Source organism: Oryctolagus cuniculus, chromosome 1 (genome assembly GCF_051225735.1).
Source record: "Oryctolagus cuniculus isolate XC-2025 breed Fujian yellow rabbit chromosome 1, ASM5122573v1, whole genome shotgun sequence".
Classification (NCBI taxonomy): domain Eukaryota; kingdom Metazoa; phylum Chordata; class Mammalia; order Lagomorpha; family Leporidae; genus Oryctolagus; species Oryctolagus cuniculus.
In genome coordinates this window covers 206,428,850-206,449,766 of record NC_142867.1, presented here as the reverse complement: position 1 = coordinate 206,449,766, position 20,917 = coordinate 206,428,850, and the positions used below count along the sequence as shown (strand labels likewise).

Below are 20,917 nucleotides of genomic sequence, written 5' to 3'. Positions count from 1 at the left end.
GTCAAGATGATACCAAGGAGACATAGAAAGGGGGTGCTGGATGGTAGCATACAATTTTACAAACAAGATAAATACAAACCGCAAAAAGAAACAAATACACAGTCTTTTATTTTTTGGTGAATAAATCCAAAACTGTGATTTCCCCTCTAGTCTTTTTATGCCAATAAATTAACATAATAAAATTGGAAAATGAACAGATGGTCCCTGGAGCAGCCCATTCTTTTTCTAAAGCAGATGATGGTTTCCCAAAGGACAAATGTTAAGTTACAAATAATGGTGATGTTGTTTCTTTTTAGGTTGAGCAAGCATTAATGTGGATTTTATCCACAGAAGCATCTATCACAACATTATAACAAGTCATGAATTTTGTGAATCATTTTCCTGCCATCTGGGAATCTCTAACTTTAGGAGAAATCAAAGATTTTTTTAATTCCCATAGACTTGGCAGAATTAACTTACAGAAGAGTTTCAGAATAAATATCTCAATTTTTCAAAAGTAACATAGTGAAAGACATCTGTTTATCACAGGCACTAAGCTATAAGAACATTCTCTAGAAAAAGTTATACCAAGAGTCTTACATGTAGTAGGATGAGAAAGCTGCCCAAAACAATGAGAAGTGAAAGTCCCAGATGCCAAGTGAAAGAAGAAAACATATTTGAAGATATTTATATATGTATATATTTAATGGTTGACAGGTTTTCTTTGGCATTCTTATTTTAATATGGCACAATCACAAATGATAGCTTATGAACTCATTGCTGCTTTTCTTTTCTAACTTAATTTCCATCTCCATTTCTCTAACTTGAGTTATATAATACAAACCATGATGTACATTCAGTTCTGTTAATTAACCAAGCCGAAACATAATGCTCACATTGCCATTCTGAATAATTCAAACTCCCAAAGTGATCTTTCCTTCAGTTATTATTATGACTGGAGGGGACAGAGGTATGTGTTTTTATCCCATCGGTGGGTAATAGCTTATTTGCAAAATGATACCAGAGGCCCACCAGGATTATTTTTGTTGAGTTCCTGAATTCATAGCAATGAATGCTTCAGAAATCATTGAAAAGTGATATTTAACTTGGAGCACATAAAATTGAAAAAGAAAGATATATTTGAATAGAAATATATCATTATATCATTAATATTAATATATGTATGAAAAAATTTAATCTCATTTTTCTATAGTACCTTTGGATACTATACAAACAAACACTAACTTTTTAAAAGGTAATTTTATATCAGGTACAATTCTTGCTACCTCAAAATAATATAGATAAAGGTAAATTTTTAAAATATTTACAAGTTTAGAAATTGTTAAAAACTTGAACTCAGGAGGCTCATGGACTCTATTTTCATAATATTTATACTATATATTAACTCATTGGCTAGTCTGTCTCTAGCCTGAGAGGATCATGACAGCTTACAAGAAAAATACATATAAAAAACTGATGATAGGACAGAAACACAAACAAAGAACACTCATTATATAAAATATAAGTAAGACAGAAGCTTATATATACATGCTATAAATTATATGCTCAAAGAAAATGAAAACATAATCAATAGATGTATATTTTTGGGTAGAGAATACAAATATCCAAAGAGAAAACAAACAATAATTGTCCATAGAATTAAATCATAACGTGGAGTTTCATAATGGAAATGATATAGTGAGCAAAATCTATAATATTTCTGCAACAAATGCATTAATACTTTACCTCGATGTTTTTGAAATACTAAAATTTAAAGTTGAGTGAAAAATATTAAAGTACATCTTACTAAAAGTAATAATACAAAGAGTAAGTGAAAGATAATCAAGGCATGTAGCCTTCAAATGTCCCATAATGACACAAGGACAGAATTCAGTGTGGTTATGTACTTGTGTATGTGTGTGTTTGTGTGTTAATTTCATGTGTGTTAATACACATACACAATGATTTATCTATTTTATATAAAAATTATTATCATAAAAACCATGCCTTAAATGTATTTTCTCCTTTCACACATCCATGGTTTTACACAGAGAGAGAAAGAGAGAGAGAGAGAAAGAGACATCTTTTATCCCCTGGTTCACTTCCCAAATGATCACAATGTCTGTTGCTGGGCCAGGCTGAAGCCCGTTGCCTGGAACTCCTTTGGGGTCTCCCACATGGGTGCAGGATTGCATGTACTTAGGATCTCTTCCACTGCTTTTCCAGTTGCATCAGCAGGGAGCTTGTTTGGAAGTGGAGAAGCTGTACTCAAGCTGGCAATCATATGGGATGTCAGTGTGGCAGGCAGAAACTTAACCTGCCGTGCCACACCACCTGTCCCCTATGCTGTCAATTTTTGTCATTTATTGCACCTTCATTATGTAAGCCATGGTTATGAATCAGGTCAAACGCAACTTCTTCTTTGCTCTTTGCCAAGAATCAATACCTTATGTGTATGTGACCCTAAAGAACAATTTTTCTTTCTCTTTTATAGAACTTTTTACATCACATTAAAATTATTTCCATGTTTGTTTATTTTATCAGATTATGTGCTTTTCAAGAACATGCAATTTGCCTATGCATGTTAGTTCCATTAACACTTGAACTAGGGTTAAATAAATATTTTTAGTGATAATTTCAGGAAGAAACAAATTATTTTATAAGACTAGAAAGTGTTAATCTGTAACCTAAATCTCTAATGTGCCCTAGTAATTACACAAAACTATATGAAAATATTTTTCATATTTTTAATGTGCATCTGTAGCTTTGAGCAGTTTCAAAAATAGTGTACCTAGTATAAAATTACAATGAGAAAGTTACATTTTTAGTTTTGCAAATTGAAAGTTATTCATCAGATTTTATAGCTTTTCAAATAGATTTTCATCAGAGCCTAATAAATATTAAATACACTATCTTATTAATATTTATATTAATTATAAGGAATGTACTTCAATCTAGTGTTTTCTAGTATCTGTTGAACAAGTAGGCAATATCACAACTACATATCTTTCACCTGACCATTGTTTATTGATTGCTGAAGGAATGACTAGTGCCTAAGCTAAGAAATCCAATTGGCAAGACTGTTGGGCCAATTATTCCTTAATGGGAGATGCAGAAAACAATCACTTTTGCATATTCTTATACTAAGACTAAATGACTTAGTAATTGGTGGGAAAAAACTATGAAAATTAGAACTTAGACAACTATATTAATCAAAACATATTTTCTAGATTTTCAAATTAGAAATGCAATTCTATTTCTTTTTTTTTAACTTTTATTTAATAAATATAATATTTCCAAAGTACAGATTTTGGATTACAGTGGCTTTTCCCCCCCATAACTTCCCTCCCATCTGCAACCATCCCATCTTCCAATCCCTCCCCATCCTATTCACATCAAGATTCGTTTTCAATTATCTTTATATACAGAAGATCAATTTAGTATATACTAAGTAAAGATTTCAACAGTTTGCACCCACACAGAAACATAAAGTGTAAAGTACTGTTTGATTACTAATTATATCATTGATTCACACTGAAGAACTCATTAAGAACAGAGATCCTACATGGGGAGTAAGTGCACAGTGACTCCTGTTGTTGATTTAACAACTGACACTCTTATTTATAGTGTCAGTAATCACCCAAGGCTCTTGTCATGAGTTGCCAAAGCTATGGAAGCCTTTTGAGTTCACAAACTCCAATCTCATGGGCTTTTTAGCTGGATCTGAATGTCTTAAGGGCTGATTCTGAGGCCAGAGTGCTGTTTAGGGACATTTGCCATTCTATGAGTCGGTTGCGTATCCTGATTCCCATGTTGGATCATTTTCTCCTTTTTGATTCTATCAGTTAGTATTAGCAGACACTAGTCCTGTTTATGTGTTCCCTTTGACTCTTAATCCTATCATTATGATCAATTGTGAACTGAAACTGATCACTTTGACTAGTGAGATGCCATTGGTACATGCCACCTTGATGGGATTGAATTGGAATCCCCAGGCACGTTTCTAAATCTCCCTTTTAGTGCAAGTCCCATTGAGCACGCAATTCTATTTCTAATATCAGTTCCCATTTAGAAAGTAGTGTTTTTATTAATTCATAACTTATTTTTATGAAGATTCATTTACTTACTTGAAAGGCAGAGTTAAAGAAAGAGAGGGAAGAAGAGTAAAGGAGATCTGCAGGTACACTTTCATCCACTGCTTCACTTCCCAAATAACCACCAATGGCCAGACCTGGGAGAAGCCTAAGGCAGGAGTCAGGCACTCCATCTGGGTCTCCCATAGGGTGGCAGGGGCCCAAGTACTCACATCATCCTCTGCTGCTTTTTCAGGTGCATCAGTAGGGATCTGGATCAGATCTCAAAACAGTGCTCACATAAGATGCATGCATTAGAGGTGGCAGTTTAACCAGCTGTGCCTCACAATTTATAACTTCTAACACATGAAGTAAACTCAATCCCATTAAGTTAATTTGAATTCCAGGATTCATTGTGTTTATAAAATACATTGAGATAGGTTAAAACAGATTATGGATTAATTTTAAAATTATAACTCAAATTAATTATGTTTAGTAATAATAAGTTAATTTTATAAACCACTATTCTAAGATATAGAAAGGCAAACTTACAGATTCAACATTCCAAATTTTCCACATATGCTATCATTTTCTTGAAGAGGTGATAAAAGTTCCTCCTCTACTATCTCAGGGTTTCTGATGGAAACTTAAATAAAACAGATTAACAGGACAAAGCACACAAATTTATTTAGCATTCTTTACATGTACATGGAAGCTCTCAATAGGAAAATGAAGACTCAATGAGGCAGTTAGATTTAAGTGCTTATAAATTAGGTTTAACTTTTTAGATTTCACTTATGAATACAATTGTGCAGCATTTATCTTTCTGTTCTTGACTTATTCCACTTAACAAGAAATTGACAGTATAATGGTGGCTACAAAAGGCTAGGAAGAGCAGAGGTAAGAGTGGAGAAAGATTGATTTCTGCATTCTGAGTTATGGTTAGATAGGAGTAGGAAATTCTGATGTTCAATTACACACTAAACTAATTATAATACTGATAATGTACTGTATATTTCTGTAGGAGAAATAATAAAGAATTTGGTTGTTTTCATCTTAAACAACTGGTAACATTTTGATGAGATAGATTTATTGGACATTACACAGTGTATACATGTATTGAAACATTCCATGGTATGACATATATGCACAATTCCTGTGTGCCAGTTGTTTAACCTAATTTTAAAAAATTAGGTTACATGAAGTCTGTCTTTTGCAACAAAATGGATGCAACTGGAGACCATTATGCTTAGCGAAATAAGCCAGACCCCAAAAAGCAAATATATGTTTTCTTTGTCTTGTGGCAGCTAATATATAGAGTAACAAAAAACCCTCAAAAACAAACAAAAAATTAATATAGATGAGTGAAATTGACACCTTGAGATTTAATAATTGTTTATAGCCCTTGTCTATACTCCTGTGGAATCATGGCCTTTTTTACTTTCTACTTGTTGAAATCTTTATTTAGTGGAGGATTAAGTCTGTGACTATAAAGTAAACCAGAAGTATGTTATCACAAAAAATAAAAGAAAAATAAAGTAAGGAAGGAGGAGGGAGGGAGAATGAGTGGGAAGTATCATTATGTGCTTAAAATTGTATATGTGAAATACATGAAATCCTTATATTTAGATAATTAAAATGACTGGCAATAATATAAAATCAAAATATAAATATGTGAAGAAAATATAATACCTATTTAACAATGTCTGTTGTACAGGTTTCCTCTGCTTGACTACCCCTGTCTGGTCAAAGACGGTGTCTAGTTTCCTGGGATGGAGGGCATCTTTCACATGAGAATTTCATCTCCTGCTTTCAGGAAGAAAAGGGGAGGTCAGAGCTTCATTCTTGTGTCTACTATTTTTCAAGTACCTTTAGCTCAAAATAATCAATATGTCAAAGTGGTATTGTTTTTAGGGTGGTGTGTGCTAAATGCCTATCTTCGATCTACGCAAGTGCTTATGAGCAGTATGGTAGCATGGGCATGAACTCAGAAAAAAAATAGAAGCAGAACTCCAACAGCAAAACCTTCATTTACTTGTGTGACCTCCCTTCTTTGTTGCAATTAGAGGTAATCTTATATGTTTTCCAAATTGCTGTCACAATTTAATGGATAACACAGAGCTCACAGCCAAAAAGATTCTCTTTAATGCTGTCCTTCCCTTCTCTCCTTTGTATGTGTCAAGCTGTTATTTTTGTGTAAACAAAATGTGTTATCTGCTAACATCACATTTTAAATGTATTACTCAACCCTGTATGCCTAGAACACATTTCAAATGTCAAAAATTTTGGCAGCAGGAAAATGATTTAAAAATAAAGATGCTAACTGACCAAAGTTTGGAACTTTTCCCTTTTATGAGTAATATCACCCAATCCCATGGACCCTACTCCTACTGCAAGCGATGCCCACATGTATGAAGAAATTAAAAATTAACACTATGTTGCCAAAACAGGACTGAAATAGTCCTTCCGTTGAGAAGGACAGTTCAGCTAACAGAAACTTCATCAAAGAGAAAGCAAAAGTAGCCCTTACAATGTGTTTCACTTTTTTGTACATCTACACATATTTAGGGGCTTGGATATGGCTTAGTTTACACATGTTTTCTGCTTCCTCAATGAGTTATTGGCTATTTTATTACTTTAGGTTATAAACAATGTGAGTATTCATTTTCCTGACCCAGCATATAATTGTGAGTGAAAACTAGTGGAAAGGTAAAAGATATTTATATTTATATTAAAGCACATAAATATAAAATTTCTAAGTGCAAGATATAAACTCTTACTTGAAACATTTATTTAGTTTTATGGGATTATGATTCTTAATAAATGATTCATACTGGAGACTCTGAAATATATATTCTAAATATATTCTAAATCACTTACTTTCAACTCTTTCTGATAACTACATTTGCGATTTTCAAGCTCAATATTCACAAAACAGAATTTCTTATGTTCATCTATGAAAATGGGCTTTCTCTTTTGTTCCTTTTTACAGTGACAGCATCATGATATACTTTAGTACACACACATTCGTGCACACACATTCACGAAGCTCTTTAATGCTTTACCTAGACTCCCACAGAAGTCTTTTAGAGATGAAATGGTTCTTTTCCACCAAGCTGGGATTCTTTTTACTATTTAAAAGAGAGCACTGACATTTTTAAACACATACAAATCCAACAGCAAAATGTGCAGAGGAAGTGAGCTCCTTTTCTGGCCTCCTCAGTCCTCATTATCCTAACTTATGGCTGAAGCTGTAGTTGTCCTCCCTCTTCTCCCACACATACAGGCTTCCCAGTGGCCACTTTGTAGCCATAAAGTGTTTTGTCAGTTGCATGTGCTGGGCATGTCCCTCCCTGGACATCTCCATTTTTAAAAACATCAAAATTATTATCAGTGGGCAAAGGGTCCTTCCACCCCACTGGCATCATTTCCTACCCCACAATAGCATAGGACAACTTCTGGTTGGGAGCCATTGGGTGCACAGAAAGAGTAGTGAGGCCAGCAGGGAGGGCACAGTTGCAAGTCAGGAATTTCCCAGAAACACCAAGGAGGGGAATTCTCTCCACCAGGTTTAAATAATGCAAACTTAAAAAAGAAAATCAGCAGTTCAAACACCTGAATTTCAAGCTTCATCCATTAAGACAATTCAACCGCAGCAATTAACAACTGAGGTCCTTCTAGGAAGCGAAGGTTGAGTCCTTGGCATTGCACCTGACAGCCCTGTGGTAGGCCCTGGAAGTATCTTTCTCTGCTGCAATGGCTGTTGTTTCTCCATTTACAACTTCTCAGTCTCAAAGACAACAGAAAGCAACAGGATCATAAAGGAAGTGTTCCCAGTCCACTAGGCTGCCCTGAAAAACCTGTAAATATTTTGATTCACAAAGAGGGAGAGATCAAAAGTGGCTCCACGGCCGGCACCATGGCTCAGTAGGCTAATCCTCTGCCTTGCGGCGCTGGCACACCGGGTTCTAGTCCTGGTCGGGGCGCCGGATTCTGTCCCGGTTGCCCCTCTTCCAGGCCAGCTCTCTGCTGTGGCCAGGGAGTGCAGTGGAGGATGGCCCAAGTGCTTGGGCCCTTCACCCCATGGGAGACCAGGAGAAGTACCTGGCTCCTGCCATCGGATCAGCACGGTGCGCCGGCCACGGCGGCCATTGGAGGGTGAACCAACGGCAAAGGAAGACCTTTCTCTCTGTCTCTCTCTCTCACTGTCCACTCTGCCTGTCAAAAAAAAAAAAAAAAAAAGTGGCTCCAGCTAGGGACTGGACCCTCTCTGAGAACTTCCCCGTCAGACCCCACAGGTCTCTAACAAGGTCTTTTCTAGCGCAGCCTCGTGGTCCACTTCTAGCTCCCACTTTGTGTTCTCCACCTCGCCTTTTGGTAAAGATCTGTCCCGGGACAGGATCTCCCTAGTGCCGCCAGCGGTGACCAAGGCTGTAGCGTACTTCAGTGATTCTTGAGATAATTCATTTTCTATTTCCACTTCCTCTGTTATAATTCAAATCTTCACAATATTTCACCTGAAATTTTGCAATAATTTTCCTAAATGGATTCCTAATGTCTATTCCTTCTCTCACTGTTCATCTGTTATTCTTTTATAGAAAATTAAATCAGTGTAATTCTGTAATTATACTCATAAAAGTTTACTTTAAGAACTTTGATAACTCACAATTTGAAACCTTTTAGTATATAATTTGTATGTCATATGAACAAAACAAATCTTAACACAGTGTATTCCTATATGACACATGGTAGCTATACAATACTTCTCCCTGTATTGGAACATATACGTATTTCTTGGCTCTTTCTTTGTTCAGAATATCCCATATTTTCAGAGTTCTATCCATGTTTCCCGTGCAAAAGATCTTGACTGACAGAGTATATAATCCAGGTGCAGTGTTCACTCAGTTTGTATTATAATGTATCCATGAATCAGATAGTCTAGGATATTGTCTTTGGAAGTTGTGCAACAAGGCAAGAGCAATACATTCAGAAATCATATTTTAAGACAATGTATTATTTGGCAAATCATAAGACTCACCATGTGTCGTATCTGTTCAGGGACTTCATGGAAACAGATATAAATTGTTTTAAAGAAATAGGTAATGGGGCCGGCGCCGTGGCTCACTAGGCTAATCCTCTGCCTGCGGCGCCAGTACCCTGGGTTCTAGTCCCGGTTGGGGCGCTGGATTCTGTCCCGGTTGCTTCTCTTCCAGTCCAGCTCTCTGCTGTGGCCCGGAAAGGCAGTGGAGGATGGCCCAAGTGCTTGGGCACCTGCAGCCGCATGGGAGACCAGGAGGAAGCACCTGACTCCTGGCTTTGGATCAGCGCAGCGTGCCGGCCATATTGGCCATTTGAGGGGTGAACCAATGGCAAGAAGAACTTTCTCTCTCTCTCTCTCTCTCTCTCTCTCTCTCTCACTGTCTAACTCTGCCTGTCAAGAAAGAAAGAAAGAAAGAAAGAAAGAAAGAAAGAAAGAAAGAAAGAAAGAAAGAAAGAAAGAAAGAAAGAAAAAGGTGATGAGATTGACACTGTGGTGTAGTGCCCTGCAAGCCTGCACCTGCGGTGCTGGAATCCCACATGGATGCTGGTTCAAGTCCTGGCTGCCCCTCTTCCAATCCAGCTCTCTGCTTTGGCCTGGGAAGGCAGTGGAAGATGGCCCCCTTGGGCCCCTGCCCCCACATGGGAGATCAGGAAGAAGCTCCTTGCTTTGGATCTGCTCTGCTCCAGTTGTTGCGGCCATCTGGGGAGTAAAACAGCTGATGGAAGACCTTTCTCTCTCTCTCTCTCTTTCTCTCTCTCTCTGTCTTTAACTCTACATCTCAAATAAATAAAATCTTTTTTTAAAAAAGGAATAAATACATGGCATAATTGTATATATTTCCCATCATCCAAGGCATGGACCATACATATCTTGCCCAGTCAGCTGCAGTATGCGGACCTAAGAACAAGAACACAAGAGATATATTCTGAGATAAAACTGAACCGTAAGATGGACATCAGAGAAGCCAAATGATTGATCAGAGGAAGCATGTTCTGAAAGGAGACACCAAGGACCGCTAAAGGGTATCCTCTGCTTAAAAGACAATTTCATCAATTGTATGCAATAGTCTAGTGATGACCAAATCAACCGAGTAATATTATTACCATTGGGAAATCAAAATTAATTGAACAGTTTCCTATCATCAAAATAAACAAGCAAATTATATTTAACAATCATTACTCAGTAATGTTACTATTAGTTAACAATTAGTCTCATCTTTCAACATCTAAGAGCAAAATATTCCATTCAAAAACTAACATCATATTTTTGTGCATATATTTATTTAAATTATAGTTTTCTGTGCCATTGTCTTTGAATTGTAATAATTTTACTGTATTTGTTTCACTTTTTTTTTTTTTTGACAGGCAGAGTGGACAGTGAGAGAGAGAGAGAGAGACAGAGAGAAAGGTCTTCCTTTTGCCCTTGGTTCACCCTCCAATAGCTGCCGCGGCTGGCGCGCAGTCTCCCATGGGGTGCAGGGCTCAAGTACTTGGGCCATCCTCCACTGCACTCCCTGGCCACAGCAGAGAGCTGGCCTGGAAGAGGGACAACCGGGACAAAATCCGGCGCCCCGACCGGGACTTGAATCTGGTGTGCCGGTGCCGCAAGGCGGAGGATTAGCCTAGTGAGCCGCAGCGCCGGCTTTGTTTCACTTTCATTTCATATTTCCTTCTAAAATTTGTATTTAAATCTGTATTTTCCATGCATTCAACACAGATTAATAAAATGTGTGACAATGAAAAATATGAATACTTTTGAAACTGGTCAAAACTACAGATGCATATTAAAATATATAAAATATTTTCATATAGTTTTAAGTGATTTCTAGGAATCATTGGAGATTTAGGTTACATATAAATATTTTGTGATCTTGTAAAAATGATTTGTTTCTCTCTACAATTATTTCACTCGAAAATATTTATTAAATCCTAGTCTCAAGCATTAATGAAACTAATATGCATAAGGGAAATTGTTGATTATGGGTGTCATAAAATCCCTTGAGTTCCAACTGTATTGTTTCAAGAATTCTAGGTAGTTATTCCTACAAAGTCATTGTGATATCTCACTTGTGTTACCTCCTTCCCTCATCTTCCACAGATAGTCTAGTTAGACTCTCAGAAAACTGTAATTTCAGTCTCTATTCCTCTAAAATCATGGGTTTAACCATAACAGGTTACTGGAGGAAATAGAATGTTCCACATTTCTAAGTATGGGGTAGATATGCCTGAATACTTCTATTTTAGGTATTACCCCAGCTTATTGAAAGGACAAGACATGTATCTATTCATTTGTTCTCCTTCTTCCTTTGAAACGTAAAATAATGTGCTTCCCCATTGATGTCACTGCTTCTGGTTCCTCCTCTTCGTTTTCTACCTTCTCTTTCTCCTCTTCATTTTCCCCATCATCTTTCTCCTCTTTCTACATCTATTAACCCCCTTTAAATAGAGCTCTAGTCTGGTCCACATACCTAGTTAATCTACGTGGGAGAGGAGGGGAAATATCTGAAGCTACATAGTTTGCCCTTCTACAGTTTTTGCCTCATATTGTTTATCTTATGATATCTACTCTCAAATCAAGATAAATTAGGCAAAGGAAATGGAGTATAATTTTAAATATCTTAGCAGTTCAATATTTTACATACATTAGACATTTATATTTCATAGTAAAAAGAAGTAACCTCACTCTTCTCTGATATATTTAGTGCTACCTAATTGTCAATTATTAGTTATTAGGAAAAAAGCACTATAAAAATTAACTCAAAATGTAATATAGGTCTTGAAAATTCTAATTTTTTTAAGATTTTATTTATTTACTTGAGAGGTAGAGTTACAGACAGTGAGAGGGAGACAGAGAGAAAGGTCTTCTTTCTGTTGGGTCACTCCCAAGTGGCCACAACGGCTGAAGCTGCACCAATCCAAAGCCAGGAGCCGGGAATGCAGGGGCCCAAGGACTTGAGCCATCTTCCACTGCTTTCCCAGGCCACAGCAGAGAGCTGGATGGGAAGAAGATCAGCTAGGACTAGAACCAGAGTCCATATGGGATGCCGGAGCCACAGGGCAGAGGATTAACCTACTGAGCCACCGCACCAGCCCTGGAAATTCTCATTTGATACTCACAAATGTATATCCCAGAAGTTCATGTGTTAATTAAACCCTGGTAAGTATTCATATTGAATTCAAATTAATTAATTTTCTAATGCTAATATGTCTTGTTGTCTATAGCATGGGTGAGCTCATCAATATTTAACAAATTAATATTCATTTCACAATTCATACAGCTTTTATAAATTTGCATTCTTAACCAGTCTTTGAAACCCCACAAATAGTCAGAGGGCTTTTTTTTTTCTGGTTAACATGTCAGCTTTCCTTAGGAGCTGCAATAATGTCTTAGAAGTAAGTCTTGCCATTGTAAGCGAGCTGCCAGTGAGTAGTTAGCTTTAAGATAGGAGCCTAAATGAATAGGGAGCTAGAATATTTGCTTAATCTCCCAAAGGCAGGGAACATAGTCCTCAAATACTCAAAGAGGTTCACATAACCATGAGTCATGAACATCTGGATAGAAATAGTTTCTATATATCCCCCACTGACAGAAATGTCCAGCCCTCCCTCCAAGCCTCAGTAATCATGCTTTTGTTGGATATCAGTTCCTTTCCCTGTGAAATAACAGCTCATCATTGAATCCCACAAAAAGGGGACATTTATTTTCTTTTTATAAAAGGGGGAACTGTTTTGAGATTCAGAAAATTCTGCTCTTTTGCTGCTAAGAACTGCTTGAATAATCCTATGAACAATCATTTACTCTCAGAACTATTAGAAATTTTGGCCTCTCTATGATGATGGTAGGAGCAAGGAAGTGAGACAAGGAAAATAGTGTGCAGTCAGAACATACTTTCATCCTTATGCAGTGAGTTGATTGGTGGGGAAGTGCTGGAATTACTAAATAATCACAAAATAGTTCTGGATCATCATCAAGAATTTAATTCTGAGAACTGGTGTGGTGGCACCGAAGGTTAAGCCATAGCCTGGGACACATGCATTCCATAATGGATTCATGCTACAAGTCTCAACTGCTCTACTTCTGACCCAGCTCACTGCTAATGTGCCTAGGAAAGCAGCAAAAGACCTCCCACGTACTTAGGCCCCTGCCACCCAGGTGGGAGACCTGGATGGACTTCCAGGCTCCTGGCTTTGGCCTGACCCAGCCCAGGCTATTGCAGCCATTTGGGGAGTGAACCAGCAGATGGAAGATCTCTCTCTCTCTCTGCCTCTTTCAATGTCTCTGTTAATCTGTTTTTCAAATAAATATATCTTTTAACTAAATAATATAATTCTGATTTAAATATCCCCCTAATAGCTTTATTATCAATTTGTTTCTTTCTAAAGATGTGATTATATAAAAGATAAAAGCATTTAGCTTGAGAAGTGCATAAAGCAATCTCACACTTAATGTTAACAGACATGGCTCAGTCTTGAATAATTTTAGAAAGGCATTCACTGGAAATAGTGGAGGATCATGTTTGTTTCATGAGACACGTTGGTGGTTCTGTAAAGATGCTATGAGCATATTGTGACTCACAGTGATGTCAATGAACTAGAAAATAATTAACTTCAAAATCCTAGAGGAATTTTGGCAACTTAACATGAAATATGACCAGACTATGTGTGAAAGTGAAAGGGAAAAGAAAAAAGAGATTACAAGCTTTTAATTAGCTTCAATGTTGCAAGCATCTTATGTATTTCATCTTCTTGAACCTCCAATTATATTCATATTTAAGATAAAGAAAATATTGCTGAAGATATTAATAATATATCCCAAATCTTATAAATGAAGAAATATAACTGAAAGACGAGTTTAAGTGTAGTTTAAATAACTTTTTCTAAAAATTTTACTTATTTATTTGAGAGACATAGAAAAAGACAGGCATAGGATAAGACAGAAATAAGAGGGAATTCTTATTCTGATTCACTCTTCAAAAGCTACAAAGACCAGGGGTACCAAACGTGGAAGCCAGAGACCTAATGCAGGCTTTTCATATGGATGCAGGAACCCAATCACATGAGCCATTCTTGCTGCATCCCAGGTCCAACCTTAGCAGGAAGTTGGAACCAACAAGTGAATTTGGGTACTGTGATGTGGGATACAGGTATCATAGTTTGTGTCTGGACCACTAGGACAAATGCCACCTCACCTCTGACTAATCTGGCTTATTCCTGTGCCCATTTTTTTGTAACCACCACAAAGGCAGTCAGTTGACAAACTGTCTTGACAGGCACTGAGGGGGCCCATAATAAAACAGTACTTCTCTAACTTATTCAATAAGCTGAAATTGGAGTCTTACCACTTCAAAGGGTTTGGGGCCATACAAAACAGATAGCACATGGAATCTACTCTTCAGCATTTATTACCTAGTAAAGAAATAAGTACACAATATTACATATTATAATTTGTAAGCCTATTTCTAGTCTATCAGAAATTATAGTATAACAGTTGTGATAGAAGAGATGAGAGCAAAATGATACGGGGCAAATAGAGGAAGTTATTAACTCTGGAAAGGAGAATCAGTAGTCAAATACTCAAAATATAGTAAATATTTCAATATTTAGTAATGGAAAAAAAATTTTCTTAAGCAGCAAGAAATATGTTAGCAATGCACAGAAAGGACAGAAATATAAAAAGGTAAATAGTCTATAATGAGTATATATGGTTAATTTCCTTGAAAAATCTGCAGATTTAAAAAAGAAAAATGGTATTCATATTAAAGGGGTCTTTGAATGTTAGGATAAAGTGAACTTTATTTTGTTACCATTGTAAATCTACCAAAGATTTTGAATGAAATGGGTATTGGGGAAGTTTTAGTATTCAGTTTATTTGGCGTTTACTTGAAGGGAATTGTGGTCAGATAGCACAAAGCCCAGATTTTTAAGACAGCTCTTGGAATAATTAACAGAGAAGATTAGGCCTTTAATTATGGGTATACATGTGGAAATGGAAAGGCGAGGACACATATGAAAGACATTTGAGGCAAGGAAATTAGTCATTTTCATTAATATTTCCCTTTACTGCAGACTTTACTTTAATAATCAGCTGGAAGATACCTTCAATATGGCTTCTCAATGACCCCCATCCATTTAAGATTTTAATCAGGCAGTTACTGCCTGGTAATAAAATGACATTTAATGTTATTATGATGGGTCTTTCAAAGAGCTCTCATCAATGATTGAGTTGATGCTCAGTAATGAGCTGATCTGCATTTAACACACTATGCTTAGTTTAATGAACTTAAATTTAATTTTTGCCAGAGCCGAGAGCTTTAAATCAAAGCCATGCCATTGTGTCCTGACTCAAAGAGTTTTCAACGCTCTTCCACTAATGTGTACTGCAGAGTTATTCTTGAGTGAGCATTTGGGGAATATTTCTAACTTTTTCTAAACTTGATCATTCCCTTGTTTAATTCACCAAACCATTAATAAGACTTTGATTTTAGAGGAGGTAAATTATACTGCCTCCTGATCTCTAGGATTATGAGGACAACTTCTGAAACATAATATAAAAAGCTAAGGTTTAAAAGTTGTTTTCTCAGTCTTGCAAGCTGGTGAGTAGAAATGCTCCCACTCTGAAACTGGGCACTCAGAAGAAATCTCTAGCCAAGAAGCCCAATAATGCCAGCAGTAAGGTTAAAAAGAGTAACCTCAAGGACAAAATTCCCAAGGAGGGGAAATCCCACTGTAGAAAACCCCTGTCCTCCTGAGAGGAACTGGCAGACACTCGATCTGCAGTGTATTCCAGAAGACTGTGTGCAGGAGAAATAGCAGCTCCTAAACCCAGGATTGAAAACAAGAAGGTTCTTGATGCTGTCAGAAGACAAGTGGCTGGTGACAAGAAGGATGGCACCCCTGGATAGGAATGGTTAAGAAGGGTTAATTCTCCCAAAATGCCTAGAAGCCATCTCACTGAAATGCACATTAAACGATTTTGAATCCTGGCAAAAAGCCCTTTGGTCAGTATGAGAGCCAGGATCATCCACTGACCATTTTGATCATCCCCACTGGGTGCCACAGAGACAAGAGTGAGCTTTTACTGCAGAAGCGGAGTAGTGGCTTGCTAGTTGTGACTGGACCTCTTTCCTTCATTCAGGTACCCTGTATACCAGAAATTTGTCATCGATGCCTCCAAGAAACCAGCTGTGTGAAAATCTCAAAACACCTTAGTAATGATTATTTCAAGAAGAAGAAGCTGAAGAAGCACTGATACCAGGGAGGTGAGATTTTCCACACCAGTAAAGATAAGTACAAGATTACAAGGCAGCACAATGTTGATCAGCAAGTTGCAGATGCCAAGATTTTACCAAAACTCAAGCTGTCCCTTAGCTCTAGGGCTACCTGTGATGTTTTTGCTCTAACAAATGAATTTACCCTACAAATTGGGGTTCTAAATTTCTTAGGAAGAATCTCACTAAATGGTTGGTTTTAAAATAATGCTTTTCTGTTACTTGTATAAATATAACAATATTTCCCTGATAAAGTTTGACAGAGAAATAAATTATATAACTCATTTAACTCACTTATTGAATATTTAGGATGTTTTGTATTTTACTTCTCAGCTTGATCTGTCCTCTTTCTATCATCTATCTCTAGATAGGTATTTATCAGTATATGAATATGCAAGCCAATAAATTCAATAAGATCTTCCTTTTCATCTGTTTAGTCATTACTAAAACATGCCTATTAGACAACAAATAATAAAGGGAAGGGAGCACTATTGGAAGGTTCCCATTATTTGTTAATATTTTCTTTATATCATAGAATGTAACAAAACTTCAGTCATAATAACAAAACTTTTATAAGGAAAAAAACTTACGGCCATTCACAGTTTTCATTTTATGTATTTTCTTATTATCTACCTGAATATATAAGTTTTAGTCATATTTTATTATGATTTATTTAATTTCATTTGAAAGTCAGAGCTACACAGAGAGAAGAGAGGCAGAGAGAAAGAGAGGTCTTCCATCCAATGGTTCACTCCCCAAGTGGCCACAACGGCCAGAGCAGTGCCAATCCAGATCCTGGAGCCAGGAGCTTCTTCCAGGTCTCCCAAGTGGGTGCAGGGGCTCAAGGACTTGGGCCATCTTCTACTGCTTCCCCAGGCCATGGCAGAGTGCTGGATAGGAAGTGGAGCAGCCGGGTCTCAAACCAGCACCCATATGGGATGCTGGCGCTTCAGGCCAGGGTGTTAACCCACTTTGCCACAGCGCTGGCCCCTTAAGTCATAATGTAATGTGAAAACAACTTCAAAACCATTTTTAACATTTCCATTAGTATATTTTATGTTCCAATATTGCCACAACATTTATATATTTTATTGAGAATACATTTTTTATGTGTTTCCTTGGTATACTTTATTTGTACTGTCACGTCATGTGTAACACAAGGGTGAAAGAACAGCAGTCAGGAGACTTCGGTGCTTGCGGTGCAGGTTTTTCTGTTCCGCTTTTCTCCTCCCTGATTATCTGCACACAGCCATCAGCCCCCAAAGCATGATGACCACAAAGCCGGCCACTTGCATCCGTAATGGCCTCGACACCTGAGGCTGGACAACTTTGTACCTAATGACCGCCCCCCCTGGTATATCCTGGCTGGCCTCTTCTCCCTCTCTGGGGTCCTGGTTGTGACCACGTGGCTGCTGTCGGCCAGTGCTGCCATTGTCCCACTGGGTAATTGGCAGCGACTCTCCCCGTGCTGGTTTGCAGTGTGTGCGTTCGTTCACCTGGTGATTGAGGGCTGGTTCAGTCTCTACCATGAGGTCCTTCTTGGAGATCAAGCCTTCTTATCACAGTTGTTTAAAGAATATGCCAAAGGACCAAAGGAGACATCCGATATATCCTGGATGACAACTTCACAGTGTGCATGGAGACCATCACAGCTTTCCTGTGGGGACCACTCAGCCTGCGGGTGGTGATCACCTTTCTCCGCCAGCACCCCCTCCGCTTTGTCCTCTAGCTCGTGCTGTCCGTGGGCCAGATCTACGGGGATGTGCTGTACTTCCTGACGGAGCAACGGGACGGATTCCAGCATGGGGAGCTGGGCCACCCCCTCTACTTCTGGTTTTGCTTTGTCTTCATGAATGCCCTGTGGCTGGTGCTGCCCGGAGTCCTTGTGCTTGATGCTGCGAAGCATCTTGCTCATGCTCCGAGCACGCTGGACGCCAAAGCCGAAACAGCCAAGAGCAAGCGGAACTAATGAGCGGTGGCCTAGGGTGGAAGCTGGGCCGCTGAGGCGCTCAGCAGAAGCACCCCGCCCTGCTCCCACAGGTTGGAGGCCCAAAGCTAATTAATCTGTCACACTTAGGCTGACGGGTGGGCACAGAAAGGGCCAGAGACATGGAGGGTACAGGCTCTGTGGAGCTACTCCCGCGAGCCTTTGGAACAAAAGGTTAAAGAGAAGACGGAAGGTCTGTGATGGTAGCAATTTTAATATCAGGAAATAAACTATCTTGACTCTAAAAAGAAAAAAAAAAGAAAAAAAAAAGCAGTCAGATATCCTATAATAAACACCTTTATGCATAATAGACATTTGTATCCCTCTAAGATATTTTAAAATAATATTCCTTTATGAAACAAATTGTTTGGTACTAAATTTACAAGTCAAATTTATTTGGTAGAATGGAGAATTTTAACTCTTTTTTTTTTTTTAGTTTGGACATGGCTCTAAACGCATATTTTATAAACTGGATCTGAATAATTTTAGGAATGCTAGTCTTTTAATGAAAATATTGTTCATTCAGACTTCTCAACAATTCTTTAAAGAACTGCTCTATCTCTTTGCAGGAGCTCACATTAACCAGTCTTTCAGATTATGTATTCTGTATCTACAGAGACCATTTCTATTGAGCCAGGGACTTAAACACAATCTGATTTGCCTGAGAAAATGAGGCTTTTAATAAGGAACCTAAAATAAAGACGTGTTTAAATTTCTTTTAGCTCTTAAGAAGCAATGTTGAAATAACTAAGAGATTTAACTTTGAAAAATGACTTCTGTGAAAATGCAGCCACTACTTTTCATGAAGATAATGTGACATCTTAAAAGCAGCCCAACACATAGGCTAGACAAAGAGAGGTCCCAGTGGAAAAGTTATGATTGTCACCTAAATTAAATACTTTCTAAATGTAATTCAGTTCTCCTCCTACTAATAAAAGTAGGAATTGCTTTAAAGTATAGATCTGAGTCATAAATTACAGCAATATTAACTAAGACCTTTTTAGACCATTGGGCTAAAGAATATTTGGGGCTAAAAGAATTATAAATCTGCCAAAAGAATTTATAATGATAAGGTTCCAACTACTGAAATATTTTTACTTATTTAATCAATATAGACAGCTTTTTACTGTCACTCATAATGTGATGCTTTCTCCATTAAATAATTTTGCCTTTCTACCATTGTAAATTCATTCAATAATTATCAATATTTTCCTTCACTTTATGTTTGAAATATCTATCCACATTCCAAGCATCTATATAGACTTTCTAATTTGATTTGTATTTTTAAAGCTATTAAACATGAACTTTTCACAGCTATTAAGGTTATAGTTAGTGCTACTTTCCACACTGTTGGATGAGATTCAACAACTCATATAAGAATAGGTAGCTCGGCAGGAGTGTGAAAGCTATTTGCTACTTAATTGTATAATTAAAACTTTACTGCAAAAGCTCATCTAAAGCAGAGCTCCTCAAGATCTGGTACAAGTCAATAACAAGTTTAAATCTAAGTGCTTTCTGAAATAAATTATCTATTTCTAGTGGTACACAGTTGTCATTGTGTAGGCCCTGTTGGACTTTAAAATGGGATGTAGATCCTTGATTTTTACTTTGCCAGTCAGGAACCAGCATCTTACTGCAAGCTGAGTAAGCAGGTTATCATGCTGAGTGGGCATACATCATGGTTCACCTATGAACCAATAACCTTAGGCCCTCATCATGCTGCTAGTGAGGATAATAGAGAAAAAAATGTGCTCAATGCTTGGGTTTTTTGAATCTTAAAGGAATCCTTTATATGTCTTGAATGTGCGCTCATGCTGTATGAAATCCATTCAAAATATGGATTTTTTTTTGGTTTAGGTTTAATATCTCTTAAAGAAAGGGGGAATGAAGGTCTAGTAATGATTAGAATAAAACAGGGGGCCGGCGCTGTAGCATAGCAAGTAAAGTCGCCCCATTCAGTGCCGGCATCCCACATGAGCGCCGATTTGAGTCCTGGCTGCTCCACTTCTTTGTTATGCTCCATCTCTTTGTTATGTCCTAGGAAAGCAGTAGAAGATGGCCCAAGTCTTTGGGCCTCTGCCCCCACTTGGGAGATCAGGAAGAAGCTCCTTGCTCCTGGCTTCAGAGAGGTGCAAATCTGGCCATTGCGGCCATTTGGGGAGTAAACCAGGGTATGAAAGACCTCTCTCTCTGCCTCTGCCTTTCTGTAACTCTGCCTTTAAAATAAATAAATCTTTATAAAAAAGAAAAGAACAAAATAAAACCAATATCCTATAGTTGGGAAATAAAACTTTTGTTTCTTAAATTAATTTTTATCTGCTTTCTCTTCTCTTTTTAAATTGTTTCTTACTAAAACGGATAAAGTATTACATTGTACATCAACTGTCAGGACAAGAGCTGATCAAGTCACTGTTTCTCATAGTGTCCATTTCATTTCAACAAGTTTCCCCTTTGGTGGTCAGTTAGTTGTCGCCTATCAGGGAGAATATATGATATTTGTCCCTTTGGGACTGGCTTAATTCACTCAGCATAATGTTTTCCAGATTCCTCCATCTTGTTGCAAATGACCA

General features: G+C 37.5%; 1 pseudogene across 1 annotated transcript in view; it reads left to right on the top strand.

The window, feature by feature from the left end:
* LOC100340457 (3-beta-hydroxysteroid-Delta(8),Delta(7)-isomerase pseudogene) overlaps positions 1-18,611 on the top strand; it is a 113,638-nt pseudogene extending 95,027 nt beyond the window's left edge. The window contains exon 2 of the transcript XR_016215398.1: positions 17,610-18,611. The product of XR_016215398.1 is annotated as a 3-beta-hydroxysteroid-Delta(8),Delta(7)-isomerase pseudogene (transcript). The remainder of the gene's footprint in view (positions 1-17,609) is intronic.
* Positions 18,612-20,917: the final 2,306 nt, after the last annotated feature.